This window comes from Chiloscyllium plagiosum, chromosome 18, assembly GCF_004010195.1.
Source record: "Chiloscyllium plagiosum isolate BGI_BamShark_2017 chromosome 18, ASM401019v2, whole genome shotgun sequence".
Taxonomy (NCBI): Eukaryota; Metazoa; Chordata; class Chondrichthyes; order Orectolobiformes; family Hemiscylliidae; genus Chiloscyllium; species Chiloscyllium plagiosum.
Window position 1 is genome coordinate 7,346,846 of NC_057727.1, and position 18,859 is coordinate 7,365,704.

The window sequence follows — 18,859 nt, forward strand, 5'->3', positions numbered from 1 at the left end:
AGACGCCTGGAGGAAGAACGCCTCATCTTCCGCCTCGGAACAATTCAACCCCAGGGCATCAATGTGGACTTCAACAGTTTTCTCATTTCCCCTTCCCCCACCTCACCCTAGTTCCAAACTTTCAGCTCAGCACTTTCCCCATGACTTGTCCGGACTTGTCTTACCTGCCTATCTCCTTTTCCACCTATCCACTCCACCCTCTCCTCCCTGTCCTATCACCTTCATCCCCTCCTCCACTCACCCATTGTACTCCATGCTACTTTCTCCCCAACCCCACCCTCCTCTAGCTCATCTCTCCACGCTTCAGGCTCTCTGCCCTTATTTCTGATGAAGGGCTTTTGCCCGAAATGTCAATTTTGCTGCTCCTTGGATGCTGCCTGAACTGCTGTGCTCTTCCAGCACCACTGAACCAGAATCTGGTTTCCAGCATCTGCAGTCATTGTCTTTATCCCAGAAATCTGTCTGGTGAACCTTCACTGGACTCCTTCAGGAGCACGAATGTCTCTCCTCAGACTAGGAGACCAAAACTGCACACAGTACTTAAGGTGTAGCCCCACCAAGGCCCTGTATAACTGTAGCAAAATCAACTCTTGTCCCACTATCCTATCATACTCCTGTCCCATCTCAAACACTCTTTTCCCTTCAAAGTTCTTGAAGATGTGCCATCACTGAGACTGCCATTTGCTGTTTTTGTGATATTGTCCGATTTCAGCCTCAGTTTATCTACTGCTGAAACCGTCAGCCATGCATTTGTTACTTCTGAACTCTATTATCCCAATGGACAACACTGTCTTAACTTGCAATAAGTCCCATTCATCCAACAGCTCAGTATTCACTGACTTGCATTAGCTGCTGTTAGTTGCATCTACATTATAGATCTCTCATCCTTGGTTTCCAACCCCTCCACAGCTTACCCTTCGCCAGATCTCAGTTTTTTCCAGCCCTGCATTCTGTTGAAATATCTGCTTTTATTTCACTTTGGAGAATCTCATTTTTATCAATTTATTAGTGGTGGTCATGACTTAGTTGTTGGGAGTCTTTAGATCTTGGATTCCTCCTAAACCTCCCCTAAAACAAACAATCTCAAAAACCTATTTCTTTTGGTCAATTGACTTAAATCACCTTGTCAATGGCTATCATATTCCATTTTATAATGTTACTGGGAAGCACCTGAAGTCTTATGTTAAGAATGCTATATAAGTTGTTGTTGTACAGCTTGGTATTAGAATTGGAATCTCAGTCAGTTGGCCTGAAAAAGGTGGAAGTGTCACAGTTACAATATCTCGTGCTTTTTTGAGCTTTTGGTTGGAGCACTTTCAGGCAACATCTTGGGAGGGCTAATTATTGACAGGTAAGTGCCTACTTTGTCCCAATAGAGGGACAAGGGCAGCAGATAAATGAGATCATTGCCTCTAAACTTCCCTCTGAGTGACACACCATTCAGTCTTGGAAAATATAATCACTGTTCCTTCAGAGTTATAGGGTCAAAATCCTGGAATTCTCTCCCTTTCACTACACCAAATGGGATGGCACAGTGGCTCAGTGGTTAGCACTGCTGTCTCTCAGCACCAGGGACTTGGGTTTGATTCCAGCCTTGGGCGACTGTCTGTGTGGAGTTTGCACATTCTCTCCGTATCTGCAATGGTTTTCTCCCACAGTCCAAACACTTGCAGGGGGTTAGGTGGACTGGCCATGCTAAATTGTCCATAGTGTCCAGGGATGCATAGGTTACCATTGCGATATACAGGGATAGGGTAGTGGGGTGGAGTGGGAAGATCTTCAGGAGGAGCAGTGTGAACTTGATGGGCTGAATGGCCCGCTTCCACACTGAGGATTCTATCATTTTTTGACTACAGCGGTCCAAGGTGGCAACTCACCTGACTTTCTCAAGAACAACTGGGGGATGGGCAATAAATGCTGATGAATAAATTTTAAAATGTTATAGATATTCAACTTGTAATATAAGCACTGGGATCATATAGCATTTAAATTAATATCCTGTTCCCAATCCACAGTTAAAAAGGTTGATTTTATTTAAATCCTTCCTCTCCATGTATCCCCATCACAAGAAAAGTACAGATAGTTGCAGTTCCTATCTCAGATGAAGTTTGAAATGGGCTACTCCTGTCACTCACTGCATTTGCTCTCCAGGAACAGGAGAATCAAACAAGTGCCTTCACTGCTGCCATGTCACTAAGGGCCAGTTAGCTCAGTTGGCTGGATTGCAAGGCAGACTGATGCCAACAGTGTGTGTTCAGTAGGTGGCTGGAAGTTCCCATAAAGGACTCTCCACCACAACCTCACCCAAGGCATGGTGACCCTCAGGTTAAATAACCACCTCTCTAGTGAGACAGCAGTTGGAAGGTCTAGATGATCTTACCTTCACCACTGAGCTGACAGGTTGTGAATGCTTATCCTTAATCTGGGGGTGGGTTGCTTTGCTGATAAGCTGAGTCTCAGATTTTTTCCTTTGGAAACTGCAACCCATAGTACATTTTTAAAAAGTGACATTATGACATAAACACCAACTGATGCAGCAATTTGTTTGTTGTTGGTGGTACCCATCACCCACATGTCTGGTTTGGGTACAGGAATCAGGGTGGTACAGTATCATAGGGAAAAAAAACCTCCAGTATCTGTAGTTAAACCTAAAGTTACATCTGCTCTTCCAGGACCCCATGGCACAGTATCAAAAAAAAAGCCCTCCACTGTTTCCTACACCAATATTCATCCAACTAACAGATTGTCTGATCGCAGGAACACAAAATAGGTGCAAAAGTAGGCCATTCAGCCCTTTGAATGGCAGGACAGGCTCAACACGATCATGGCTGCTCTTGCAATCTCAGTATCCCTGTTCCCACTTTCTCTCCATACCCCTTGATCGGTTTAGCCACAAGGGCCACGTCCAGCTCCCTCTTGAATACACCTAACGATCTGGCCCCCAACAGCTTGCTGTGGGAGAGGATTCCAAATCATTTATCTGATTGATATTTGTGGGCTGTTTCTGTGCATAAATAAGCCGCTGCCTTTCCGATGTGACCACACTTCAAAAGATACTACACTGGCTGTAAAGCACTTTAGCAGTTCCCATACTTACAAAATCCGCTGCATAAACGCAAGTGACATTATCGACGAATGACAGTTCCAAATGGGAGTGAGTGCAACCAACTTTATACTGTTACATTACCAGAAGGAATTCACTCACAGCTTGCCAAGAAAAATACTGGTGTGAGAAATTGCACCAGTTCAAAACCCCTTCTTTAAATTTAATATTTATTTGCACCTACATCTCCAGAACCACATGTGGGGAGTTTAAATTATCTTCACATCTGGCTCCGGTTAGCTTTGAGATGTTTGAGACTGGGTGAGCACAATCAATCAATCTCCATGCATTTCAAACAGGGGAAGTTGGGAGTCACAGCATACTGAAGGTGGGTCTGTACAGCATCTCCACACACCACATTCAGAATGATCTGCTCATTGATGCGACAGAGGAGTGAGCAGAAAACAACAAACCAGTTTACAGGCAAGGTTCACGTCGCCTCATGTGGGACATTGCACCAAGTCCTGATGAGCATAACTGATTGCAAACACTGTGTAAGAAGTCAGTGATGGATGGATGCTGCCCATTGCATCCTCTTGACCTGAAGGCATTTATACAAGTTTATAAAATCATGAGGTGCATGGATAGGGTGGATAGTCAAGGTCTTTTCCCCAGGGTAGGGAAGTCTCAAACTATGCAATTCAGGCAGCATCCGAGGACAGGCAAAATCGACGTTTCGGGCAAAAGCCCTTCATCAGGAATAAAGGCAGAGAGCCTGAATGCTTCAGGCTCTCTGCCTTTATTCCTGATGAAGGGCTTTTGCCCGAAACGTCGATTTTGCCTGTCCTCGGACGCTGCCTGAATTGCTGTGCTCTTCCAGCACCACTAATCCAGAATCTGGTTTCCAGCATCTGCAGTCATTGTTTTTACCTAAGTCTCAAACTATTTTTAAAGGTGTGGAGTTGCTGGTATTGGACTGGGGTGGACAAAGTTAAAAAATCTCAGCCCCAGCCACATGGATTTTTATGATAATCAGTAGCCGCTCCATGGTCACTATTAGCTTTCAATTCCAGCTCTCTCCATTCCCCCTCTCCCTCCCTCATATGTGCATGTACACACACACACACACACACACACACACACCCACACACACACAGTCTATGGGGTGATTGTGCATTTGCAAATACATTCTATTTTTGCTCAAAAACCACACAACCTGCAGGCAGTCAGGCAATCCATATAACATTTTATAAATTCCCATTTTGGAAACAGAACCAGTCTGACTCAAGATTGGGACACAGACAGACTCTAACCTCACACCTTTAATATGTTGTCTGAGCTGCGATGTCATTTTTTTAAAAAATAAAACCTTAAGTTGTCTCGAGAATGTGACTTTAGTAGTTCTGGGATTTAAATATTAATGATTCAAAACCTGCAACCCATTCTAAAAGATGAAAGATTTAACAACAATTAGGGTTTGTTCAACATATTATTTCAATTTCATGACACTCATCTTTTGCAATAAATTCTGTCTTATGACCCTGCTCCACAGCTACCTGATGAAGAAGGAGCAGTGCTCTGAAAGCTAGTACTTCCAAATAAACCTATTCGACTATACCACACAACCTGGTGTTGTGTGATATTTAAACTAACTTTAGAGGTGAGAGGGGAAAGCTTTAAAATGAACCTGGGGGCATCTTTTTCACACAGAAGGTGACATGTGTCTGGAATGAGCTGCCAGAGGAAGTGGTGCAGGCTGGTACAATTACAACATGCAAAAGGATGGGTGTATGAACAGGAAAGGCTTAGAGGGATATGAGCCAAATGCTGGTAAGTGGGACTAGATTAATTTAGGATATCTGGTCAGGACGGACGAGTTGGACCCCAGGGTCTGTTTCAGTGCTGTCCAGTTCTGACTTGGAGGGTTCTCCTCAAGTGTCAAAACTGCTTAACATCAGAGGCTTCCCTATATAGAGTTAATGTTTTCAGTCCATCAACTCTTTGGACTTAGAGCATTAACTGTATACTCTCGAGTTGAGGATCTTCAGATCAGCCATGATGTTGAATGGCAGAGCAAACTCAAATGGGCTGAATGGCCTACTTTTGCTTCTATGTCTTATTACAGTCTTATGCTACCAGACCTGCTGAGTTTCTCCATCACCTTCTGCTCCTAGTTCAGATTTGCACCATCTGCAGCTATTCACTTTTACTTCTTCCTTGAGATCGCCGAAGGTCGATTTTTGTAATTCTTTCCCGAAATGTGGGTGACAGCATTTAGTGCCCATCCTTTTTCACCTTTGAACTGAGCAGTTTGCCACGTCATTTCAAAGTTAACCAGATCACAGAGGGTCTGGAGTCACGTGGACACCAGAGATGTAAGGCTATTAGCAAGCCAGATGGGTTATCATAATCAACAGTTGTTCCACGGTCACTATTAGGTTTCAATTCCAGCTTTTATTAACTCAAATTAAATTCTACAGTCATGGGATCAACAGCCCACTCCAAACTTGTGACATCTACAACCTAGAAGGAGAAGGCCAGGAGATATGGGAACACCCTTACAGTGGCTACTTCAAGATACTCTGTAACCTGAATTGGAACTAGATCACCATTCCCTCATTATCAGTGTGTCAAAATCCAAGAACACGTTCCTTATTTGCTCTGTGGTGTAGCCACACCCCATGGACTCAAGCAGTTGACCAAAGGCCAACCTTTTCCAAAAGAAAATTATGGACAAAAAATATTGCTCACACTGCCCACATCCTGTGTTGGAGCAAAAGTCCGAAAAATATTTTGCCAACAATATTCTATTCCTCTCCATAGGAACCAGATTACTTCCCAACTCTCTGGGATTTGCCCTGCCCTCATTAAGCATTCTTAATGATTGTTCCTTGCCCTTTCATTATTTTCGATTACATCATAATTTGATATTATGATCACTCTTCCCCAAAAGAAATGCCTCCATTGAAAACTTGCTCCACTTCATTTCTCAGAACGACACTTCATCCCTCTGCCAACACACTGATCATACACGTGAAGCATTATTCTCCCACTCCACCACCATCCCATCTATAAAGGATCCACTATGGCTCGGTCTCCCTTCGCGAAAAATTATCTGCTGTCGAAGTCTTGAAATTTTCAAATCAAAGCCCTCGCCTCGGTAGAATTTCTTTGACGGGGACAGAATTCTGGTTTCCTACTGTCCCTCAAAAAGCCCAGCTCTCAGTTTAGCATTATGGTCCTTTATTCCCCCCTACCCCCCCCCCCTTTCCCACCAAAAATAGTTCCTCTCAATCATCAACACTGCAGTTAGATCCTTCCTAATCTTCTACACTCAAAGGAATACAATCTTAGTCCATGTAAATCATTCCATAATTCAATTTGCTCACCAGAATGATTCTCATGAACCTGTGCTGCACCCTCAAAAGCTACTCAAAATTTTATGGAGGCGGGCCATCAACTCATCGCAGCCTCACTGACCCTCTGAAGAGCATTCCAGCCTATCCTTGCAATCTTGCAATCCCCACGGCTAATCCACCTACCTGAACATCCCTGGACACTATGGGCAATTTAGCATGGATGATCCACCTAACCTGCAGACTGTGGGAGGAAACTGGAGCACCTGGAAGAAACCCACACACACTGGGAGAAGGTGCAAACTCCACACAGTCTCCAGAGAGTGGAATTCAACCTGGCCCCTGGTGCGGTGAAGTAGCAGAGCTGATCACTGAGCCACCATGTCACCCTAACTTCATTCTTTACGCTATCTTTTTATTGTCTTGTGGGATGTAAGCATCACTGGCTGGGCCAGCATTTATTACTCAACTCCAGTTGCCCTAGAGAAGGTGGAGGAGAGCTGCCTTCTTGAACTGTTGCGGTCTATGTGCTGGAGGTAGATCCACAACGATCCCTAAGGGAGGGCAGTCCAGGATTTTGATCTTCCACACACAGTCTCACAAGAGTTAACTGGAGTATAACATCTTTTGGTGTTCCACCCCAATGGAGATAGAGTCAATACTCTATTCACCTTTTCAAATACTTTTTCCATCGTGCAATACTCTCTGGAAAAGAACCTCCTAAATTTCTCTGCTCCTCCACAGCACCTGGTTTCTCGTTTAGAATCTGGTCTGGTTTATCTTTAGGTCAACACTTTCTCACATTGCAATTCATCTGCTACAGTTTTGTCCACTCACATAATCCATCAATATCACTTTGCAACGTTGCTCCGGGAGGTTTCAAGCCAGAGTCAAATTTAAAGGTGAGATTGCAAATGTAGTGGTAAGATCACCAGCCCAGCAGTGGGTACAACCCACCAGACACACTGTTCTGGGGAACAGGCTCAAGTCTCACTATGGGAGCTGGTGGAAAATCAATTATTTAATTGAAAATCTGAAATTGAAACCTAGTACCTTGGGGGAGGCAATTGGTAATGTCACTGAAATAGCAATGCAGAGACCCAGGCTAATGTTCTGGAGACAGGTTCAAATCCCAACATACAGATGGAGAAATTTAAGGAGTGATCTGTGGGAGAGTGGTAGTGTTACTACCTTTGAACTAAGAAGTCTGGGTTCAAGTCCCACTCACCATGAAGTTGTGTTGTGCTTATGTCCAAGAAGTTTGAGCTTATCTCAATAATAATGGCCATGAAAACATGGCCAATTGTCACTTTGTTTTTAAAAAAACCATCTGATTCACTAATTCCCCTTACAGAAGGAAATCTGCCATCTTTACCTGGTCTGGCCGACATGTAACTCTATAGCCACAGTAAAGTTTAGGTGCAGCATAGTGGCTCAGTGGTTAATGCTACTGTCTCATAGCACCAGGGACCTGGGTCTGATTCAAGCCTCGGGAAATAGTTTGGATTTTGCCCGTTTCTTCCGGGTGCTCCGATTTCCTCCTGCAGTCCAAAATTGTGCAGGTTAGGTGGATTAGCCACAGTAAATGTGAGATTACAGGATCCGGGTGGATGCTCTTCACAGGGTCGGTGTGCAATGGGATTCTATATGATGATTTGGAGATGCCGGTGTTGGACTGGGGTGAACAAAGTTAAAAATCACACAACACCAGGTTATAGTCCAACAGGTTTAATTGGAAACACACTAGCTTTCGGAGCGACGCTCCTTCATCAGGTGATAGTGGAGGGTTCAATTGTAACACAGAATTTATAGCAAAAATTTACAGTGTGATGTAACTGAAATTAAACATTGAAAAATTGATTGTCTGTTAAGCCTTTCATCTGTTAAAATACAGTGATAGTTTTACTTCATTCATGTGTAAATCACAAAACCTTTTTTTTAAAGTTGCATTCTCGGGTTAGCTGTTAACAATGGTGATAGCTAGACAATATGTTGAAGGTGCTGGCCCTCTGTGTTCTCTGTCTATGCCATGATGTTTAGATTGATTCTAATCTAAAAAGTGAGATAACGGAGTTTTACATAAATTCATGCAGTTTTTGAGATCAGAGTTCCAAAGGTACGCAAAGCTAACAACCGGGACGTCCCATCGTGTCGGGCAATGGGACCCTATGTGAGAATCTCTCCGGCTATAGAACATAGAACATAGAACATAGAATAATACAGCGCAGTACAGGCCCTTCAGCCCTCGATGTTGCGCCGATCCAAGCCTACCTAACCTACACTAGCCCACTATCCTCCATATGCCTATCCAATGTCTGCTTAAATGCCCATAAAGAGGGAGAGTCCACCACTGCTACTGGCTATGTGGAAGGCATCTTGAAACCTATTGTACAGGGGATCTCCAGCTTCTGTCGCGACACTACAGATTTCTTACAGAAACTCAGCACCCACGGACCAGTCAAACATTCCTCGTCACAAAGGACGTTTCCGCACTCTACACCAGCATCCCGCACAATGATGGCATCGCGGCAACATCCTCAGTACTCAACACCAACAACTGCCAGTCTCCCAAACACCATCCTACAACTCATCCGCTTTATGCTCGATCATAATGTCTTCACCTTTGACAACTAGTTCTTCATCCAGAGACATGGAACAGCCATGGGGACCAAACTTGCACCCCAATATGCTAACATTTTTATGCACAGGGTCGAACAAGACTTCTCCTCTATGCAGGATCTCCAACCAATATTATACACCAGGTACACTAACGACATTTTCTTCCTCTGGACCCATGGCGAGGAGTCACTGATAAAACTACACAGTGACATCAACAAGTTTCATCCCACCATCAAACTCACCATGGACTACTCTCGACTGTCTCATTCTTGGACACATGCGTCTCCACCAAGGATGGACACCTCAGCACCACACTCTACCGCAAACCCACAGACAACCTCACAATGCTACACTTCTCCAGCTTCCACCCAAAACACTACATTTACCCCGAAAGTGGAGCACCCGGAGGAAACCCACGCAGACACGGGGAGAATGTGCAAACTCCACACAGACAGTTGCCCAAGGCGGGAATTGAACCCGGGTCTTTGGCGCTGTGAGGCAGCAGTGCTAACCACTGTGCTGCCGTGCCACTAACCTTACTAGTTTCTCCAATATTATTTCCCTCCTAATACTAATTTCTTTCAATTCCTCCTTCCTATTCGACCCCGTGTTCCCCATATTTTGGGATGTTATTTGTGTTTTCCTTTATGAAGACAGTACTAAAGTCTGTACTTGTTTCTGACTGTAGGGGACTTATTTTGTCTTTGCTGATTGTTTTCTCTTTACAAAGCTATTGAAGCTTCTACTATCAGTTTGCATGTCCCCTGCAAGTTAACCTTCATGCTCAATTCTCCCCCATCTAATCCAAATTGTCTCTCTTTGCTGGAATCTAAACTTTCCCAATCCTCAAGGCTGTTGCTTCTTTTGGCCAACCTTAATGCTCTTCCTTGAATTTAATACTGACCATAATTACCGTGGTTAGCCACGATCTGATCCCATTTCCCTTTTCATTTTTATGCCTGGAATGAATGCTTTTGCAGGGTGCCCATACACTCTTTAACTGTTTGCCTTTGCTTACCTACCATCATCCCTTTAAATAACAATCCCCAATTTATCACATGATGGACAACATACATTCCCATTGTTGGTTATGTTTGACTGTTCCTCATTTTGAGGGTGAAGTCTCCTCAGGGTCACATGTTCCTGTCATGAATCTTCTTATGACCGAACGGGCTGATTTTTGACTCCCAAATCTCTGGGACCAGGGCAGGACATCCCATACCGGGCTTCAGAATGCAGGTTTTACTTCCTTTGTGTTTCTTACCCGCCAATCTACTGCCACATCTTTGTGACTTAAATACAACTAAGTTAAAAATCACACAACACCAGGTTATAGTCCAACAGGTTTAATTGGAAGTACACTAGCTTTCGGAGCGACGCTCCTTCATCAGGTGATAGTGGAGGGCTCAATCCTAACACACAGAATTTATAGCAAAAATTTGCAGTGTGATGTAACTGAAATTATACATTGAAGAATTGATTGTCTGTTAAGCCTTTCATTTGTTAGAATACAGTGATAGTTCTTCTTCTTTCATGTGTAAATCACAAAACCTTTTTTTAAAGTTGCATTCTCGGGTTAGCAGTTAACAATGGTGATAGCAAGACAATATGTTGAAATGTGTTAAATATGTTGTGATTTACACATGAAAAAAGTGAAACTATCACTGTATTCTAACAGATGAGAGACTTAACAGACAATCAATTTTTCAATGTATAATTTCAGTTATATCACACTGCAAATTTTTGCTATAAATTCTGTGTTACGATCGAGCCCTCCACTATCACCTGATGAAGGAGCGTCGCTCTGAAAGCTAGTGTGCTTCCAATTAAACCTGTTGGACTATAACCTGGTGTTGTGTGATTTTTAACATTCTATATAATAGTTTAGATTCTATACTATAGGGATTCTAGGATTCTAAGTGATTGAATCTTAACCACTCTCTGAAATGGCTTAAAGCTGCACGGTAATAGTTAAGACTGGGGCATTTTCCTGGTGTGTTGGCCAATATCCACCCCAGAACCAACACTGGAACACATGCCCTGATGAAGGCCTCACTGCTGAATGTGGGCCTCACTGGGTGCAATTTGACCACAGACCGTCCCAAAGTTCTTGCTGATGGAGCACTTTTTGTGGTGTTAATCGCTGTCGTAAGAAATTTTGTGGGTGGCACGGTGGCTCAGTGGTTAGCACTGCTGGCTCACCGCACTAGGGACCGAGGTTCAATTCCAGCCTCAGACAACTGTCTGTGTAGAGTTTGCACATTCTCCCAGTGTCTGGAATGTGGGACGAAACCCACGCAAAGATGTGCAGGTTAAGTGAATTGGCCATGGGAATTTGGCCCTAGTGTTCAGGCATGTGTAGGTTAGGTACATTTGTCAGGGGTAAATATAGGATCATAGTGTAGGGGAAAGGGTCTGGGTGGGTTATCCTTCTGAGGGTCAGTGTGGACTTGTCCAGCCAAATGGCCTGTTTCAACATGGCAGGAATTCTATGAAATGTGGCAGTCAATTTGCTCACAGCAAGCTACCTCAAACTGCACTAGTCTGTGGTGACTGAGGGATAAATATTACTGAGGTAACATGGAGTTTATTAACAAATCAATGACACAGTGACCTTTGCATGCACCGGAGACAGCAAAGGTCCTTAATTAATGTCTTATTTGAATTTTGATCTGTTAGTCAGTGAGAGAGTCCAGAGTTATGGGGGAAAAAGGCAGGAAAGTAGAGAGGAGGGTTATCAAACCAGCCATGATCCCACGGTATGGGATAGCAGGCTCGATGGACTGAATGGCCTACTTCTACTCCAATGTCTTATGGCTTTAACACTCCCTCAGAAGAAGTATCAGTCGAGATTTTCAGCTCAATGCTCTGGAGTGGGCCTTGAACACCCAACATTCTGACTCAAAAGCAAGAGTGGTGCCCACACCATGTGAGAGCTGAGAGTTTCCAGAAAAGGATGAATTAAAACTAGGCAGTCACCACAGCAGAAACAAAGGAACACAGCAGAGAACACCTCCTCCCTACCTCCAACAGAGATTACAGCAGATTTTGAAAGACCTTCATAAACACACATCAGAATAACCAATTATCCAACTGCACCATTGTCAAACTCTCAGGCACGACACAAGGAAAAGCAGATCAGTTTCTTCTGTCGATGCTTAAAGAAATAGTTCTGCCCTGACACAGTCTCTTAGGCACTTAAACACAGATGCCTTCAGACAGGCTGTGTTTTGGGAGGCTTGTGATTTGGAGGGAGAGATTACTGTAGGAGGTGGACACCTTTAACAAACAGGTCTGTGATACTGGCTCAGGTTCAAGCTCTGCACAAACTATTCCACTTGCATTGCATAGCAGATTCCAAAACAGCTGTGTCAATATAAATAACCGCATGAATCTTGATGCATGCCTCAGCCCTCACTATCTCTTAACCTCCTCCATACACACTGCTTCCCCACGTTAAAGACTCTGTCTCCTCCATAATCCTATCTTTTGGCCAACCTCATCTTCACATAACCATTCACAGCTCAGCCTCCAGCTAACTAACACCATGCCTGGGATTCACTAAAATCCCATCTCAAACACTTCACAGGTCCCTCCTCAACTTATAAAAAGGAGAGAGGTTGGATAGGCTGGGACTTTTTCTCATGGAGTGTAGGAGAGTGAGGGGTGACCTTATAGGGTTGTATAAAATCATGAGGGGCATGGATAAGCCAACAGCTTTATCTCCGCCCCCATGGTAGGGGGGTCTGAAAGTAGACGGCATACATTTAAGGTGAGAGGGGAGAGATACTAAAGGGGTCCAGAGGGGCACTTTTTTCCACAGAAGGTGGTGAGTGTCTAGAACAGGCTGCCAGAGGTGGTGACACAAGAGAGCACAAATTTTGTCATTTAAGAAATATTTAGACAGGTACATGAGAGGTATGAGTTATGGACTAAACACAGGCAAATGGGGCTAGTTTAATTGTGAAAACTGGGCAGCATAGGCAAGTTGGGCCGAAGGGCCTGTTTCCATGCTGTGGACCTCTATGACTCTCCTCTTTTCAATTTGTTTTTGTAACTCACTTCTTTTCCAGCCAAACCTCCTAAAATGCCTCCAATCGGGTTTCACATCCAATTTATTGCACATTTGAGCCTGTTCTGCCAATCAAGGAGTTTGTGGCTATTCAGTGAAACTCCACTGTAGACAGGTCAGGCCAACATTTAGGTCAGCAACATTCAGAGGGTTCAGATATAGGTTTGCTCGCTGAGCTGGAAGGTTCGTTTTCAGACATTTCCTCACCATAGTAGGTATCATCAGTGAGCCTCCGGATGAAGCACTGGTGGTTCAGAGGGTTTATTGAATATAATGATGCACAAGGGATGGCTAGGAACAAATGATGGGCTGAACGGCCTGCTTCCACACTGTGGCGATTCAATGAAGCAATTTGAGGAAATTATCACTTCCAACGGGAGAGCAAACCTAACCATCTCCTTTACATTCAAAGGAATTATCACTGCTGAAACACCCACCATTAACATCTCTGATGTTATCATGAGAAAGTTAATGGGCCTTCACATTAATATGGTAATGAACCAGTCATATAAATATAGTGTGGTTGTAACAATACAATTGGATCTATATAAAATCACTGGTTAGATTACAGCTAGAGTATTGCATTCAGTTCTGGAATCCACATTATCGCAGGGATGTGACTGCACTGAAGGATGCGCACAGGAGATTTACCAGGATGTTGCTTGTGGCTGGAGAGTTTCCTTTATGAAGGGAGATTGGACAGACTGGGGCTATTCTTCTTAGAGCTGAAAATGTGTTGCTGGAAAAGCGCAGCAGGTCAGGCAGCATCCAAGGAGCAGGAGAATCGACGTTTCGGGCATGAGTCCTTCTTCAGGAATTCCTGAAGAAGGGCTCATGCCCGAAACGTCGATTCTCCTGCTCCTTGGATGCTGCCTGACCTGCTGCGCTTTTCCAGCAACACATTTTCAGCTCTGATCTCCAGTATCTGCAGTCCTCACTTTCTCCTCTATTCTTCTTAGAGCCAAGGAGACTGAGAGGAGATATGATGGAGATGGAAAGAATTGAGGGGGAATAGACAGGATAGGCAGGAAGGAACCTTTCCCCTTGGTGGAGGGAACAATGACCAGGGGGACATAGATTTAAGATAAGGGGCAGGAGGTTTATAGGGGAGGTGAGGAAATGCTTTTTCATCCAGAGGGCAGTGGGAATCTGGGACTTACTGGCTGTCAGCAAGGTAGAAACCCTCATAACATTTAAGTAGTATGAAGACGTATACTGGGATGCCAAGGTATAAAAGGCTGTGGAGCAACTGCAGGAAAATGGGATTAGAATAGTTAAGTGCTAGTTTTGACTGATGGGCTGAAGGACCCTTTTCAGAGCTGTAGACCTCTATGACTCTCTATGTAAGCGTTTGCCTGACTTTTGTTTGATATGGGCAACCCCTTATTTTTAAACTGTAACCCCTAGTTCTAGATTCTCCCACAAGAGGAAATGCCCGCTCTCCATCAACCCCTCACTATCTCATACCTTTTAATCCAGTCGCCTCTTATTCATCTGAACTTCAGCAATACAAACTTTCCTCATGAGGGATAATATCAGGTATTTTTTTCCTTGTGTTAATTTCCTAATAAAAAGTATAGTTAACCCTTTCCCTACAGTTCTGGATTAGTAGTGCTGGAAGAGCACAGCAGTTCAGGCAGCATCCGAGGAGCAGTAAGATCGACGTTTCTTGATGAAGGGCTTTTGCCCGAAACGTTGATTTTACTGCTCCTCGGATGCTGCCTGAACTGCTGTGCTCTTCCAGCACCACTAATCCAGAATCTGGTTTCCAGCATCTGCAGTCATTGTTTTTACCTTTCTCTACAGTTCCTATTAGCACCTTTTCCCTGTATCTTAAAAAAAACGTTGGAGTAGGCCATTCGGCCCCCTTTATAACAGAAGCTTACAACTTCAGATTTAAAATGTACATCTCGACAAGAATCAATTGCTATTTGCAGTAGTTCCAGATATCCACCACACTTCTCATATACAACACCTTAATGCCTAGTTAGGTGGCAGGGGAGTGGAATATGCGAAGGAGGTTAAGAGATAGTGAGGGCTGAAGCTGGACACAAGATTAGTGGTTTGATTTGTTATTGTCACATGTACGTCGGTAAAGGGAAAGGTTTTGTTTTGCGTGCAGTGCAGACAGATCATACCAAACAAAATGCATCGGGGTAATAGAACAGAGCAAGAAATACAATGTTACAGCTGCAGAGAAGGTGCACACAGAGAGCGAGATCAACATTTAATTTAAAAATTGAGGGGTCCATTCAGAATTCTACAACAGCAGGGAAGAAGCTGTTCTTGAATCTATTTGTAAGTGAGTGCCAATTGTCACATACAGGCGGCTCAGTGGTTAGCACTGCTTCCACACAGTGCCAGGGACCCAGGTTCAATTCCAGCCTTGGGCAACTGTCTGTGTGGAGTTTGCACTTTCTCCCTGTGTCTGTGTGGACTTCCTCCAGGTGCTCTGGTTTCCTCCCATAGTCCAAAAATGTGCAGGTTAGATGAATTAGCCATTCTGGGTTGCCCATGGTATTAGGTGCATTAGTTAGAGGAAGGTGGGTCTGGGTGAGTTACTCCTCAAAAGTGTCAGTGTGGACTTGTTGGGCCAAAGGGCCTGTTTCCCCACTGTAAGGAATCTAATCTAAAGGCACAGATGGTTGTAGAGTACTAGCATTTATATTAGGTTTTTCAGTGTGCTGTCAGTGACAGTATTCAACTCAAAATGTGGGCGGAGTCCTCTGGCTTTCACATTCAAATGAACAAACAAGACTTTCTTCTCACACAAATACAATGCATTTGCAAGAGCTCATTAAAAGTGGAATCTTCAATTTGGCACAAAAGCTCTTTGTTTTGTAAAAGGTCAATTAAGTCAAAAGGACATTACAAGGAAATAATGAATAGTTCTGTGCTAAACACCTCGTATATGGAATGCCTCTGGTCTCAAGAGAGAGGTTTAGAATCGGTTGATCTTGTCTCATGTCCTTAAAGGAGTTTGCAATTTGTTTGATCTTGACAAACATTTTTAGCTGCTTCTTCAGGGACAGTTGGGTGGATGGTTAGTTTGCGGTGCAGAGTAATTCCAAGAGTACGGGTTTAATTTCTACAGTTTACCATGACGGGGTCTCCTTCTCGACCTCCCCCGCCTCACCTGAGGCCCTCAGGTTAAACCACCAGTCGTCGCTCTTTAATGAAAGAGCAGCCCCCAATAGGGACTATGGCACCTTTACTTGGCTCTGGGGCTGCTCACTGCATGTGTCATGACCCACATGGACTTCCCATCATCTCCACGTCCACTGACTGCTGGCCAACCAATACCTCCATTTTAAAATCCTCATCCTTCATTTTGAATCCCTCCTTGGCTTTGGTTCTCCCTCGGGGAGAAAGTGAGGACTGCAGATGCTGGAGATCAGAGCTGAAAATGTGTTGCTGGAAAAGCGCTGAAGAAGGGCTTATGCCTGAAGAAGGGCTTATGCCCGAAACGTCGATTCTCCTGTTCCCTGGATGCTGCCTGACCTGCTGCGCTTTTCCAGCAACACATTTTCAGCTTTGGTTCTCCCTCGCCTTGCAATCTCCTCTGCGGTATCTATACTACTCAAATTCTAGTCTCTTGTAAAATCGCCAATTTTGAATGCTCCTCCAACATTAGCTGTGCTTCACAATGTCTGGGTCCAAAGTGCTGGCATTGCCCTCCCCTGAACCCCCCTGCCTCCCTATCCCCACCTTGGAAAAGGTTTCTTCAAACTAAAGCCAGTGACCATGCTTTTGGCCACCTGGTCCTAATATTGCTTTGTGTCAAACAAGGACCATGGTGCAGAGGTAGTGTTTCTACACCTGAACTAGGAAGCCCTGGTTCAAGTCCCATCCACTCCAGGCGATGTGTAATAACATCTGAGAAGGTAATTAGGAAAAACAAGCTTTGAGATTACATATCCTCACACACACGTCAAACACTGTTTGATAATGTCTCTACTGAGATGCCATGAAACATTCTACCACTTTTCAAAGAAATAAAAATAGAACATTCCCAGCATAGACAGGCAGGCCATTTGGCTCATCTGATGACTGAAAAAGAGAGCTATCCAAATTAAAAAAAAAGGTGCTACATAAATGCATGCTATGGTTGTTAATGTTAATATAATTGTGGTTAGTGGGGATAGGGGTGAATCAGAAGCTTCCTTATTGCCTCTCTTTTAATGCTAAAACCCCACTAAAGGTGTTAAAATAGAGGGTAAGGGTGGGGGGGTAAAAAAAAAGAGGTCAGCCTGGCAGGATGCTCTTCAGAGGGTCAGTGCGGGCTGAATGGTCTGCTCCCACACTGCAGGGATTCTATGACAATAACACTGAGGGGAAAGGTCAGGCAAGATCCCAGTCTATGGCTGGGACAAGCTCAAGGGGCCAAATGGCCAACTCCTTCTCCTATTCAGGTACTCGGCAAAAAAAAAATGATTTTTGAGTTCAGGCAAACAGAGTGAAGACAGCCAATTCTCAAAATAGAATCGAAACACAGAAGATATCGGAAAGCTTGGTTAGATCACAAGTAAAGCACTGAGAGAGGTTAACATTGTAGCAAGGCTGCAGAAGTACTGAAACTCTTCACTTTGCAACAGGATGTGGGCCTTGCTGGCATCCACCCCTCACTGCCCTTGGGGCTCAGCTGTCAAATGGGCCATTCCAGAGGGCAGTCAGGAGTCAACCCCACTGCTGTGGGTCACAGGATCCAGACCAGGGTAAGGACAGCAGATTTCCTTCCCTAAAGCACACCAGCGAGCAAGATGGGTTTTTACAACAATCGTTGGTGGTTTCGCTGGTGGGCGAGCTGTTTATATTCCAGATGTATTCATTGGATTTACAGCTGGATAGGGGAATTTGAGTACAGGAGTAAAGATGTCTTGTTGCAGTTGTTTAAGAGTTTGAGAGAGAATGTTACATGCAGTTTTGGTCTCCATACTTGCCATGGCAGAGGTTCACTGGACTGACCCTCGACATGGCAGGATTGTCAGTGAGGAAAAATTGAAGAAATTGGTCTATATTCCCTAGAATTTAGATAGTGGAGATGCAGGAAAGATGCTTCTAAGACCAGGGGACACAGTCTCAGGTTAAGGGACAAGCCATTTAGGACTGAGCTGAGGAGGAATTTGTTCCTTCCAACAGCGGTGGATCTTTACAGCTCTCTATCCCAGAGGCTCAGTCATTGAAGGAGAACTAGAGAGTTCACAATATTAAAGAAAGTAAGAATTCAAGAAAAGCAAGGGACAGTTAAAGGCTGGCACAGTGGCTCAGTGGTTAGCACTGCTGCCTCACAGCACCAGGTGCCTGGGTTCAATCCCACCCCTAGTGACTGTGCAAACTCCTCACAAACAGACAGACATTCTCCCTGTGTCTGCATGGGTTTCCTCCCACAGTCACAAAAGATGTGCAGGTTAAGTGGACTGGCCATGGGAAATTGCCCCATAATGTCCAAGCTACGTGATTAGCCACGGAAAATAGGGGGAAAGAGGTCAACCTGGGCAGGATGTTGTTCAAGTGGGTCAGTACGGGCTGAATGGTCTGCTCCCACACTGGAAGGACTCTATGACAATAACACTAAGGGAGAAGGTCAGGCAAGATCCCATTCTGTGGCAGGACAAGCTCAAGGGATCGGATGGCCTATTTCTTCTCCTAGGAGAAAGTGAGGACTGCAGATGCTGGAGATCAGAGCTGAAAATGTGTTGCTGGAAAAGCGCAGCAGGTCAGGCAGCATCCAAGGAACAGGAGAATCGACGTTTCGGGCATAAGCCCTTC

General features: G+C 44.3%; 1 protein-coding gene across 1 annotated transcript in view; it reads right to left on the minus strand.

Annotated features, from left to right (window-relative positions):
• The window catches only part of LOC122559238 (collagen alpha-1(VII) chain-like), a 135,765-nt gene that overhangs the window by 98,817 nt on the left and 18,089 nt on the right, over window positions 1-18,859 (minus strand). The window lies entirely within an intron of this gene.